This window comes from Passer domesticus, chromosome 5 (genome assembly GCF_036417665.1).
Source record: "Passer domesticus isolate bPasDom1 chromosome 5, bPasDom1.hap1, whole genome shotgun sequence".
NCBI classification, from domain to species: domain Eukaryota; kingdom Metazoa; phylum Chordata; class Aves; order Passeriformes; family Passeridae; genus Passer; species Passer domesticus.
Window position 1 is genome coordinate 62,302,923 of NC_087478.1, and position 12,040 is coordinate 62,314,962.

The following is a 12,040-nucleotide window of genomic DNA, read 5'->3' on the forward strand; positions in this document are numbered from 1 at the left end:
TGACTTTTGTTGCTGTGGGGAAAGGCCCTCGATCGTGTCCAGTGCCCGGTGGCCCGGAGTGCCCGGCTGCCTGCTGAAATTCGGCACGCTTGAGGATACCTCCCAGATGCAAGGTGCCCCCACAGGCAACTGTGGCTGGTTTGACAGTGCCAAGTGCCTCCTGCAAACTGACATCAGGAACCTGGCCTGGTGACTTTTGTTTCTCTGGGGAAAGGCCATCATTCTTCTCATGGGCCCGGTAAACCGGAGTGGCCGGCTGCCTGCTGAAATTCCGAACGGATCAGGATACCTCCCAGATGCAAGGTGCCCCCACAGGCAACTCTGGCTGGTTTGACAGTGCCAAGTACCTCCTGCAAACTGACATCAGGAACCTGGCCTGGTGACTTTTGTTTCTCTGGGGAAAGGCCATGGTTCGTGTCCAGTGCCCGGTGGCCTGGAGTGGCCGGCTGCCTGCTGAAATTCCGCACGGATCAGGATACCTCCAGGATGCAAGGTGCCCCCACAGGCAACTGTGGCTGGTTTGACAGTGCCAAGTGCCTCCTGCAAACTGACATCAGGAACCTGGCCTGGTAACTTTTGTTTCTCTGGGAAAAGGCCATCATTCTTGTCCGGGGCACGGTGGCCTGGAGTCGCCGGCTGCCTACTGAAATTCCGAACGGATCAGGATACCTCCCAGATGCAAGGTGCCCCCACAGGCAACTGTGGCTGGTTTGACAGTGCCAATTGCCTCCTCCAAACTGACATCAGGAACCTGGCCTGGTGACTTTTGTTTCTCTGGGGAAAGGCCATCATTCTTACCCGGGGACCGGTGGCCCAGTGGCCCGGTGTTGCCGGCTGCCTGCTGAAATTCCGAATGGATCAGGATACCTCCCAGATGCAAGGTGCCCCCACAGGCAACTCTGGCTGGTTTGACAGTGCCAAGTACCTCCTGCAAACTAACATCAGGAAGCTGCCCTGGTGACTTTTGTTTCTCTGGGGAAAGGCCATGGTTCGTGTCCAGTGCCCGGTGGCCTGGAGTGGCAGGCCGCCTGCTGAAATTCCGCACGGATCAGGATACCTCCAGGATGCAAGGTGCCCCCACAGGCAACTGTGGCTGGTTTGACAGTGCCAAGTGCCTCCTGCAAACTGACATCAGGAACCTGGCCTGGTGACTTTTGTTTCTCTGGGGAAAGGCCATGGTTCGTGTCCAGTGCCCGGTGGCCTGGAGTGGCCGGCTGCCTGCTGAAATTCCGCACGGATCAGGATACCTGCAGGATGCAAGGTGCCCCCACAGGCAACTGTGGCTGGTTTGACAGTGCCAAGTGCCTCCTGCAAACTGACATCAGGAACCTGGCCTGGTAACTTTTGTTTCTCTGGGAAAAGGCCATCATTCTTGTCCGGGGCACGGTGGCCTGGAGTCGCCGGCTGCCTACTGAAATTCCGAACGGATCAGGATACCTCCCAGATGCAAGGTGCCCCCACAGGCAACTGTGGCTGGTTTGACAGTGCCAATTGCCTCCTGCAAACTGACATCAGGAACCTGGCCTGGTGACTTTTGTTTCTCTGGGGAAAGGCCATCATTCTTACCCGGGGACCGGTGGCCCAGTGGCCCGGTGTTGCCGGCTGCCTGCTGAAATTCCGAATGGATCAGGATACCTCCCAGATGCAAGGTGCCCCCAGAGGCAACTCTGGCTGGTTTGACAGTGCCAAGTGCCTCCTGCAAACTGACATCAGGCATCTGGCCTGGTCAGATTCGTTTCCCAGGCAAAAGGCCCAGTGTTCATTTGCAGGTGACAGTGGCCCAGAGTGGCTGACTGACTACCAAAATTCCGAACATCGCAGGATGCCTCCCAGCGGCAAGCTGCCAGAAAATGCAACTGTGGCTGATTTTTACAGTGAAAAGTGCCTCCTGCAAACAGACAACAGGACTTTGTCTGGTGAGTTTTGTTTCTCTGGGGAATGGCCATCGTTCCTGGACGGGTTCCGGTGGACCGTAGCTGCAGGGTGCTCCTTAAAATTCTGAACATCTCAGGACACCTGCAAGAAGCAAGGCACCACCAGAGGCAAGTGTGGCTGGTTGGACAGTGCCAAGTGCCTCTTGCAAAGTGACGTCAGGAACTTGGCCTGGTGAGTTTTGCTTCTCTGGGGAAAGGCCATCGTTCGTGTCCGGGGACCGCTGGCACGCAACGGCCGGCTTATTCTGATATTCCGAATGTCCCAGGGTGCCTCCAAGACGCAAGCTGCCAGCAGAGGCAACTGTGGCTGGTTTGACATTGCCAAGTGCCTCCTGCAAACTGACATCAGGAACCTGGCCTGATGAGTTTTGTGACTCTTAGGAAAGCCATGGCGCGTGTCCTGGTTCCCGTGGCCCCGGGCGGCAAGCTGCCTGCTGAAATTCCGCACGGTTGAGGATACCTCCCAGATGCAAGGTGCCCCCACAGGCAACTGTGGCTGGTTGGACAGTGCCAAGTGCCTCCTGCAAACTGACATCAGGACCCTGGCCTTGTGAGTTCTGTTTCTCAGAGGAAAAGCCATTGTTCTTTTCCCACGTCCTGTAGGCCGGAGTGGCCGGCTGCCTGCAGAAATTCCGAACGTCTCAATATACATCCTAGAAGCAAGGCGGCACAATAGGCAATTGTGGCGGATTGGACAGTGCCAAATGCCTCCTGCAAATTGACATCAGGAACCTGGCCTGCTGAGTTTTGCTTCTGTCAGAAAAAGTTCATGGTTCATGTCCAGGTTGAGGTGACCCGGCGTGGCAGGGTGTCTCTTAAAATTCCAAACATCTCAGGATGCCTCCCAGAATCAAGGCGCCACCACAGGCACCTGTGGGTGGTTGGACAGTGCCAAGTGCCTCTTGCAAACTGACCTCAGGAACTTGGCCTGGTGAGTTTTGTTTCTCACAGAAAAGGCCATCGTTGGTGTCCAGGGTCCAGTGGCCAGGAGAGGACTGGTGCCTGCTGAAATTCCGAACATCCCAATATACCAGCCTGAAGCAAGGTGCCACCACCGGTAACTGTGGCTGGTTGGACAGTGCGAAGTTCCTTTTGAAAATGTACATCAGGGACCTGGCCTGGCGAATTTTGTTTCTCTGGGGAACGGCCATAGTTCCTGGGCAGGTTCCGATGGACCGTAGCTGCAGGGTACATCTTAAAATTCCGAATATCTCAAGATACCTCCCAGAAGCAAGGCACCTCCAGAGGCAAATGTGGCTGGTTTGACAGTGCCAAGTGCCTCCTGCAAACTGACATCAGGAACCTGGCCTGGTGACTTTTGTTTCTCTGGGAAAAGACCATCATTCTTGTCCCGGGCACGGTGACCCGGAGTGGCCGGCTGCCTGCAGAAATTCCGAATGGATCAGGATACCTCCCAGATGCAAGGTGCCCCCACAGGCAACTGTGGCTGGTTTGACAGTGCCAAGTGCCTCCTCCAAACTGACATCAGGAACCTGGCCTGGTGACTTTTGTTTCTCACAGAAACGTCCATCGTTGGTGTCCAGGGTCCGGTGGCCAGGAGAGGACTGGTGCCTGCTGAAATTCCGAACATCCCAATATACCAGCCTGAAGCAAGGTGCCACCACCGGTAACTGTGGCTGGTTGGACAGTGCGAAGTTCCTTTTGAAAATGCACATCAGGGACCTGGCCTGGCGAGTTTTGTTTCTCTGGGGAACGGCCATAGTTCCTGGGCAGGTTCCGATGGACCGTAGCGGCAGGGTGCTTCTTAAAATTCCGAATATCTCAAGATACCTCCCAGAAGCAAGGCACCACCAGAGGCAAGTGTGGCAGGTTTGACAGTGCCAAGTGCCTCCTGCAAACAGACATCGGAAAGTTGGGTTGGTCACTTTGGTTTCTCTGGGGAAAGGCCACGATCCATGTCCAAGGCCCGGTGGCCCGGAGTGGCCGGCTGCCTGTTGAAATTCTGCACGGATCAGGATGCCTGCGAGACGGATGGTACCCCCAGAGGCACCTGTGGCTGGTTTGACAGTGCCAAGTGCCTCCTGCAAACTGACATCAGGAACCTGGCCTGGTGACTTTTGTTTCTCTGGGGAAAGGCCATCGTTCATGTCCAGGGCCCGGTGGCCCGGAGTGGCCGGCTGCCTGCTGAAATTCCGAACGGATCAGGATGCCGCCAAGATGCAAGGTGCCCCCACAGACACCTGTGGCTGATTTGACAGTGCCAAGTGCTTCCTGCAAACTGACATCAGGAACCTGGCCTGGTGACTTGTGTTTTCCTTTGCAAAGGACATTGCACATGCCCAGGGCTTGTGCCCCGGAGTGGCCGGCCGCCTGCTGAAATTCCGAACGGATCAGGATACCTCCCAGACCGATAGTACCACCACAGGCAACTGTGGCTGGTTTGACAGTGCCAAGTGCCTCCTGCAAACTGACATCGGAACCTGTCCTGGTGACTTTTGTTGCTCTGGGGAAAGGCCCTCGATCGTGTCCAGTGCCCGGTGGCCCGGAGTGCCCGGCTGCCTGCTGAAATTCCGCACGCTTGAGGATACCTCCCAGATGCAAGGTGCCCCCACAGGCAACTGTGGCTGGTTTGACAGTGCCAAGTGCCTCCTGCAAACTGACATCAGGAACCTGGCCTGGTGACTTTTGTTTCTCTGGGGAAAGGCCATCATTCTTCTCATGGGCCCGGTAAACCGGAGTGGCCGGCTGCCTGCTGAAATTCCGAACGGATCAGGATACCTCCCAGATGCAAGGTGCCCCCACAGGCAACTCTGGCTGGTTTGACAGTGCCAAGTGCCTCCTGCAAACTGACATCAGGAACCTGGCCTGGTGACTTTTGTTTCTCTGGGGAAAGGCCATGGTTCGTGTCCAGTGCCCGGTGGCCTGGAGTGGCCGGCTGCCTGCTGAAATTCCGCACGGATCAGGATACCTCCAGGATGCAAGGTGCCCCCACAGGCAACTGTGGCTGGTTTGACAGTGCCAAGTGCCTCCTGCAAACTGACATCAGGAACCTGGCCTGGTAACTTTTGTTTCTCTGGGAAAAGGCCATCATTCTTGTCCGGGGCACGGTGGCCTGGAGTCGCCGGCTGCCTACTGAAATTCCGCACGGATCAGGATACCTCCCAGATGCAAGGTGCCCCCACAGGCAACTGTGGCTGGTTTGACAGTGCCAATTGCCTCCTCCAAACTGACATCAGGAACCTGGCCTGGTGACTTTTGTTTCTCTGGGGAAAGGCCATCATTCTTACCCGGGGACCGGTGGCCCAGTGGCCCGGTGTTGCCGGCTGCCTGCTGAAATTCCGAATGGATCAGGATACCTCCCAGATGCAAGGTGCCCCCAGAGGCAACTCTGGCTGGTTTGACAGTGCCAAGTACCTCCTGCAAACTAACATCAGGAAGCTGCCCTGGTGACTTTTGTTTCTCTGGGGAAAGGCCATGGTTCATGTCCAGTGCCCGGTGGCCTGGAGTGGCCGGCTGCCTGCTGAAATTCCGCACGGATCAGGATGCCTCCAGGATGCAAGGTGCCCCCACAGGCAACTGTGGCTGGTTTGACAGTGCCAAGTGCCTCCTGCAAACTGACATCAGGAACCTGGCCTGGTGACTTTTGTTTCTCTGGGGAAAGGCCATCGTTCATATCCTGGACCCGTAGGCCCGGAGTGGCCGGCTGCCTGCTGAAATTCCGCGCGGATCAGGATACCGTCTAAATGAAAGGTGCCGCCCGAGGCAACTGTGGCTGGTTTGACAGTGCCAAGTGCCTCCTGCAAACTGACATCAGGAACCTGTCCTGGTAACTTTGGTTTCTCTGGGAAAAGGTCATCGTACATGTCTAGGGCCTGGTGGCCCGGAGTGGCCGGCTGCCTGCGGAAATTCCTCATGGACCAGGATGCCTCCCCGACCGAAAGTACCACCACAGGCAACTGTGGCTGGTTTGACAGTGCCAAGAGCCTCCGGCAAACTGACATCAGGAACCTAGACTGGTGACTTTTGTTTCTCTGGGGAAAGGCCATGGTTCGTGTCCAGTGCCCGGTGGCCTGGAGTGGTCGGCGGCCTGCTGAAATTCCGCCCGGATCAGGATACCTCCAGGATGCGAGGTGCCCCCACAGGCAACTCTGGCTGGTTTGACAGTGCCAAGTGCCTCCTGCAAACTGACATCAGGAACCTGGCCTGGTGACTTTTGTTTCTCTGGGGAAAGGCTATTGTAGGTGTCCAGGGCCTGGAGGCCCGGAGTGGCCGGCTGCCTGCTGAAATTCCGCACGGATCAGGATACCCCCCGGACAGAAAGTACCACCACAGGCAACTGTGGCTGGTTTGACAGTGCCAAGTGCCTCCTGCAAACTGACATCAGGAACCTGGCCTGGTGACTTTTGTTTCTCTGGGGAAAGGCTATGGTTCATATCCAGTGCCAAATGGCCTGGAGTGGCCGGCTGCCTGCAGAAATTCCGCACGGATCAGGATGCCTCCCAGACCGAAAGTACCACCACAGGCAACTGTGGCTGGTTTGACAGTGCCAAGTGCCTCCTGCAAACTGACATCGGAACCTGTCCTGCTGACTTTTGTTGCTCTGGGGAAAGGCCCTCGATCGTGTCCAGTGCCCGCTGGCCCGGAGTCCCGCCTGCCTGCTGAAATTCCGCACGGTTGAGGATACCTCCCAGATGCAATGTGCCCCCACAGGCAACTGTGGCTGGTTTGACAGTGCCAAGTGCCTCCTGCAAACAGACATCAGGAACCTGGTCTGGTGACTTTTGTTTCTCTGGGGAAAGGCCATCATTCTTGTACGAGGCCTGCAGGCCCGGATTGGCCGGCTGCCTGCTGAAATTCCGAACGGATCAGGATACCTCCCAGATGCAAGGTGCTCCCACAGGCAACTGTGGCTGGTTTGACAGTGCCAAGGTCCTCCTGCAAACTGACATCAGGAACCTGGCCTGGTGACTTTTGTTTCTCTGGGGAGAGGCCATCGTTCCTCTCCAGGGCCTGGTGGCTCGAGTGGCCGGCTGCCTGCAGAAATTCCGAACGGATCAGGATACCTCCCAGATGCAAGGTGCCCCCACAGGCAAATGTGTCTCGTTTGACAGTGCCAAGTGCCTCCTGCAAACTGACATCAGGAACCTGGCCTGGTGACTTTTGTTTCTCTTTGGAAAGGCCATTGTACGTGTTCAGGGCCCGGTGGCCTGGAGTGGCCGGCCGCCTGCTGAAATTCTGAACGGATCAGGATACCTCCCAGACCGATAGTACCACCACAGGCAACTGTGGCTGGTTTGACAGTGCCAAGTGCCTCCTGCAAACTGATATCGGAACCTGTCCTGGTGACTTTTGTTTCTCTAGGGAAAGGCCATCATACTTGTCCGGGGCCCGCTCGCCCTGAGTCCCGGCTGCCTGCTGAAATTCCGCACGGTTGAGGATACCTCCCAGATGCAAGGTGCCCCCACAGGCAACTGTAGCTGGTTTGACAGTGCCAAGTGCCTCCTGCAAACTGACATCAGGAACCTGGCCTGGTGACTTTTGTTTCTCTGGGGAAAGGCCATCGTTCATATCCTGGACCTGTAGGCCCGGAGTGGCCGGCTGCCTGCTGAAATTCCGAACGGATCAGGATACCTCCCAGATGCAAGTTGCTCCCACAGGCAACTGTGTCTGGTTTGACAGTGCCAAGTGCCTCCTGCAAACTGACATCAGGAACCTGGCCTGGTGACTTTTGTTTCTCTGGGGAAAAGCCGTGGTTCATGTCCAGGGCCCGGTGGCTCGAGTGGGCGGATGCCTGCTGAAATTCCGCACAGATCAGGATAGCTCCCAGAGGAATGGAGCCCCCACCGGCAACTGTGGCTGGTTTGACAGTGCCAAGTGCCTCCTGCAAACTGACATCAGGAACCTGGCCTGGTGATTTTTGTTTCTCTTTGGAACGGCCATTGTACGTATCCATGGCCTGTGGCCCGTAGTGGCCGGCCGCCTGCTGATATTCCGAACGGATCAGGATTCCTCCCAGAACGAAAGTACCACCACAGGCAACTGTGGCTGGTTTGACAGTGCCAAGTGCCTCCTGCAAACTGACATCAGGAACCTGGCCTGGTGACTTTTGTTTCTCTGGGGAAAGGCCATGGTTCATGTCCAGGGCCCGGTGGCCCGGAGTGGCCGGCTGCCTGCTGAAATTCCGCATGGATCAGGATGCCTCCCAGATGCAAGGTGCCCCCACAGGCAACTGTGGCTGGTTTGACAGTGCCAAGTGCCTCCTGCAAACTGACATCAGGCATCTGGCCTGGTCAGATTCGTTTCCCAGGCAAAAGGCCCAGTGCTCATTTGCAGGTGACAGTGGCCCAGAGTGGCTGACTGACTACCAAAATTCCGAACATCGCAGGATGCCTCCCAGCGGCAAGCTGCCAGAAAATGCAACTGTGGCTGATTTTTACAGTGAAAAGTGCCTCCTGCAAACAGACAACAGGACTTTGTCTGGTGAGTTTTGTTTCTCTGGGGAATGGCCATCGTTCCTGGGCGGGTTCCGGTGGACCGTAGCTGCAGGGTGCTCCTTAAAATTCTGAACATCTCAGGACACCTGCAAGAAGCAAGGCACCACCAGAGGCAAGTGTGGCTGGTTGGACAGTGCCAAGTGCCTCTTGCAAAGTGACGTCAGGAACTTGGCCTGGTGAGTTTTGCTTCTCTGGGGAAAGGCCATCGTTCGTGTCCGGGGACCGCTGGCACGCAACGGCCGGCTTATTCTGATATTCCGAATGTCCCAGGGTGCCTCCAAGACGCAAGCTGCCAGCAGAGGCAACTGTGGCTGGTTTGACATTGCCAAGTGCCTCCTGCAAACTGACATCAGGAACCTGGCCTGATGAGTTTTGTGACTCTTAGGAAAGCCATGGCGCGTGTCCTGGTTCCCGTGGCCCCGGGCGGCAAGCTGCCTGCTGAAATTCCGCACGGTTGAGGATACCTCCCAGATGCAAGGTGCCCCCACAGGCAACTGTGGCTGGTTGGACAGTGCCAAGTGCCTCCTGCAAACTGACATCAGGACCCTGGCCTTGTGAGTTCTGTTTCTCAGAGGAAAAGCCATTGTTCTTTTCCCACGTCCTGTAGGCCGGAGTGGCCGGCTGCCTGCAGAAATTCCGAACGTCTCAATATACATCCTAGAAGCAAGGCGGCACAATAGGCAATTGTGGCGGATTGGACAGTGCCAAATGCCTCCTGCAAATTGACATCAGGAACCTGGCCTGCTGAGTTTTGCTTCTGTCAGAAAAAGTTCATGGTTCATGTCCAGGTTGAGGTGACCCGGCGTGGCAGGGTGTCTCTTAAAATTCCAAACATCTCAGGATGCCTCCCAGAATCAAGGCGCCACCACAGGCACCTGTGGGTGGTTGGACAGTGCCAAGTGCCTCTTGCAAACTGACCTCAGGAACTTGGCCTGGTGAGTTTTGTTTCTCACAGAAAAGGCCATCGTTGGTGTCCAGGGTCCAGTGGCCAGGAGAGGACTGGTGCCTGCTGAAATTCCGAACATCCCAATATACCAGCCTGAAGCAAGGTGCCACCACCGGTAACTGTGGCTGGTTGGACAGTGCGAAGTTCCTTTTGAAAATGTACATCAGGGACCTGGCCTGGCGAGTTTTGTTTCTCTGGGGAACGGCCATAGTTCCTGGGCAGGTTCCGATGGACCGTAGCTGCAGGGTACATCTTAAAATTCCGAATATCTCAAGATACCTCCCAGAAGCAAGGCACCTCCAGAGGCAAATGTGGCTGGTTTGACAGTGCCAAGTGCCTCCTGCAAACTGACATCAGGAACCTGGCCTGGTGACTTTTGTTTCTCTGGGGAATGGCCATGGTTTGTGTCCAGGGCCCAGTGGCCCGGAGTGGCCGGCTGCCTGCTGAAATTCCTCACGGATCAGGATGCCGCCAAGATGCAAGGTGCCCCCACAGACACCTGTGGCTGATTTGACAGTGCCAAGTGCCTCCTGCAAACTGACATCAGGAACCTGGCCTGGTGACTTGTGTTTTCCTTCGGAAAGGACATTGTACGTGCCCAGGGCCTGTGGCCCGGAGTGGCCGGCCGCCTGCTGAAATTCCAAACGGATCAGGATACCTCCCAGACCGATAGTACCACCACAGGCAACTGTGGCTGGTTTGACAGTGCCAAGTGCCTCCTGCAAACTGACATCAGGAACCTGGCCTGGTGACTTTTGTTTCTCTGGGAAAAGACCATCATTCTTGTCCCGGGCACGGTGACCCGGAGTGGCCGGCTGCCTGCAGAAATGCCGAATGGATCAGGATACCTCCCAGATGCAAGGTGCCCCCACAGGCAACTGTGGCTGGTTTGACAGTGCCAAGTGCCTCCTGCAAACTGACATCAGGAACCTGGCCTGGTGACTTTTGTTTCTCTGGGAAAAGGCCATGGTTCCTGTCCAGTGCCCGCTGGCCTGGAGTGGCCGGCTGCCAGCTGAAATTCCGCACGGATCAGGATTCTTCCCATATGAAAAATGCCCCCAGAGGCACCTGTAGCTGGTTTGACAGTGCCAAGTGCCTCCTCCAAACTGACATCAGGAACCTGGCCTGGTGACTTTTGTTTCTCACAGAAACGTCCATCGTTGGTGTCCAGGGTCCGGTGGCCAGGAGAGGACTGGTGCCTGCTGAAATTCCGAACATCCCAATATACCAGCCTGAAGCAAGGTGCCACCACCGGTAACTGTGGCTGGTTGGACAGTGCGAAGTTCCTTTTGAAAATGCACATCAGGGACCTGGCCTGGCGAGTTTTGTTTCTCTGGGGAACGGCCATAGTTCCTGGGCAGGTTCCGATGGACCGTAGCGGCAGGGTGCTTCTTAAAATTCCGAATATCTCAAGATACCTCCCAGAAGCAAGGCACCACCAGAGGCAAGTGTGGCTGGTTTGACAGTGCCAAGTGCCTCCTGCAAACAGACATCGGAAAGCTGGGCTGGTCACTTTGGTTTCTCTGGGGAAAGGCCACGATCCATGTCCAAGGCCCGGTGGCCCGGAGTGGCCGGCTGCCTGCTGAAATTCTGCACGGATCAGGATGCCTGCGAGACGGATGGTACCCCCAGAGGCACCTGTGGCTGGTTTGACAGTGCCAAGTGCCTCCTGCAAACTGACATCAGGAACCTGGCCTGGTGACTTTTGTTTCTCTGGGGAAAGGCCATCGTTCCTCTCTAGGGCCTTCCGGCCCGTAGTGGCCGGCTGCCTGCTGAAATTCCGCACAGATCAGGATAGCTCCCAGATGAAAGGAGCCCCCACAGGCAACTGTGGCTGGATTGACAGTGCCAAGTGCCTCCTGCAAAGTGACATCAGGAACCTGGCCTGGTGATTTTTGTTTCTCTTTGGAAAGGCCATTGTATGTGTCCAGGGCCTGGTAGCCCGTAGAGACAGGCCGCCTGCTGAAATTCCGAACGGATCAGGATACCTCCCAGACCGATAGTACCACCACAGGCAACTGTGGCTGGTTTGACAGTGCCAAGTGCCTCCTGCAAACTGACATCGGAACCTGGCCTGGTGACTTTTGTTTCTCTGGGTAAAGGCCATCGTTCATGTCCAGGGCCCGGTGGCCCGGAGTGGCCGGCTGCCTGCTGAAATTCCGAACGGATCAGGATGCCGCCAAGATGCAAGGTGCCCCCACAGACACCTGTGGCTGATTTGACAGTGCCAAGTGCTTCCTGCAAACTGACATCAGGAACCTGGCCTGGTGACTTGTGTTTTCCTTTGCAAAGGACATTGGACGTGCCCAGGGCCTGTGGCCCGGAGTGGCCGGCCGCCTGCTGAAATTCCGAACGGATCAGGATACCTCCCAGACCGATAGTACCACCACAGGAAACTGTGGCTGGTTTGACAGTGCCAAGTGCCTCCTGCAAACTGACATCGGAACCTGTCCTGGTGACTTTTGTTGCTCTGGGGAAAGGCTCTCGATCGTGTCCAGTGCCCGCTGGCCCGGAGTGGCCGGCTGCCTGCTGAAATTCCGCACGCTTGAGGATACCTCCCAGATGCAATGTGCCCCCACAGGCAACTGTGGCTGGTTTGACAGTGCCAAGTGCCTCCTGCAAACTGACATCAGGAACCTGGCCTGGTGACTTTTGTTTCTCTGGGGAAAGGCCATCATTCTTCTCATGGGCCCGGTAAACCGGAG